The sequence below is a fragment of the Arachis hypogaea genome, chromosome 5 (genome assembly GCF_003086295.3).
Source record: "Arachis hypogaea cultivar Tifrunner chromosome 5, arahy.Tifrunner.gnm2.J5K5, whole genome shotgun sequence".
Lineage (NCBI taxonomy): Eukaryota > Viridiplantae > Streptophyta > Magnoliopsida > Fabales > Fabaceae > Arachis > Arachis hypogaea.
In genome coordinates this window covers 54,530,278-54,531,748 of record NC_092040.1, presented here as the reverse complement: position 1 = coordinate 54,531,748, position 1,471 = coordinate 54,530,278, and the positions used below count along the sequence as shown (strand labels likewise).

Here is a 1,471-nt window from a genome sequence, read left to right as displayed (position 1 = left end):
AATCTCAAGAACTCCTTTCTTCTGACTAGTCCCATTGTTCACAGGATTTCTTTCAGAAGTGTACATGAATTGGTTATTTGCAACCATTTCAATCAGTTCTTGAGCTTCAGTAGGCGTCTTCTTCAGATGAAGAGATCCTCCAGAAGAGCTATCCAAGGACATCTTGGACAGTTCAGAGAGACCATCATAGAAAATACCTATGATGCTCCATTCAGAAAGCATATCAGTGGGACACTTTCTGATCAATTGTTTGTATCTTTCCCAAGCTTCATAGAGGGATTCTCCTTCCTTCTGTCTGAAGGTTTGGACTTCCACTCTAAGCTTACTCAATTTTTGAGGTGGAAAGAACTTTGCCAAGAAGGCATTGACTAGCTTTTCCCAAGAGTCCAGGCTTTCTTTAGGTTGAGAGTCCAACCATGTTCTAGCTCTGTCTCTTACAGCAAAAGGGAATAGCATCAGTCTGTAGACCTCAGGGTCAACCCCATTAGTCTTGACTGTGTCACAGATTTGCAAGAATTCAGCTAAAAACTGATGAGGATCTTCCAATGGAAGTCCATGGAACTTGCAATTCTGTTGCATTAGAGAAACTAATTGAGGCTTAAGCTCAAAGTTGTTTGCTCCAATGGCAGGGATAGAGATGCTTCTCCCATAGAAGTCGGGAGTAGGTGCAGTAAAGTCACCCAGCACCTTCCTTGCATTGTTGGCATTGTTGTTGTTTTCGGCTGCCATTTGTTCTTCTTCCTTGAAGAGTTCGTTCAAGTGCTCTAAAGAGAGTTGTGCTTTGGCTTCTCTTAGCTTTCTCTTCAAGGTCCTTTCAGGTTCAGGATCAGCCTCAACAAGAATGCCTTTGTCTTTGCTCCTGCTCATAAGAAAGAGAAGAGAACAAGAAAGTGTGGAATCCTCTATGTCACAGTATAGAGATTCCTTTAGGTGTCAGAGGAAAAGAAGAATAGAAGACAGAAGTGGAAAATTCGAACTTAACAGAGAAAATGGAGTTCGAATTTTGCATTAAGGGATAGTGTTAGTCCATAAATAGAAGGATGTGAGAAGGAGGGAAGTTATTTTCGAAAATTAAGTGAAAAATTTAAAACATTTTTGAAAAACACTACTTAATTTTCGAAAATGAAAAAGGAAAAGAAATCAAGTGATTTTTGAAAAAGGTTTTGAAATTAGAAATCAGAAAGATTTGATTGAAAACTATTTTGGAAAAGATGTTGTTAGGAAGATATGATTGGTTTTAAAAAGATGTGATTGAGAAGATATGATTTGAAAAACATTTTTTTTTAAAAGATTTGATTTGAAAATTAAAAACTTGACTAACAAGAAAAGATATGATTCAAACATTAAACCTTTCTCAACAGAAAAGGCAACATACTTGAAATGTTGAATCAAATCATTAATTGGTAGCAAGTATCTTTAAAAATGGAAAGAAATTGGTTTTGAAAAAGATTTGATTGGAAAATTGATTTGA

At 36.4% G+C, this 1,471-nt stretch overlaps 1 non-coding gene across 1 annotated transcript; it reads left to right on the top strand.

Moving 5' to 3' along the window:
* The first annotated feature begins 216 nt into the window (after nt 1-216).
* LOC112804571 (small nucleolar RNA R71) lies at nt 217-324 on the top strand. The gene has a single exon (XR_003203181.1). It is a non-coding gene; the product is annotated as a small nucleolar RNA R71 (small nucleolar RNA).
* The last annotated feature ends 1,147 nt before the right edge of the window (nt 325-1,471 follow it).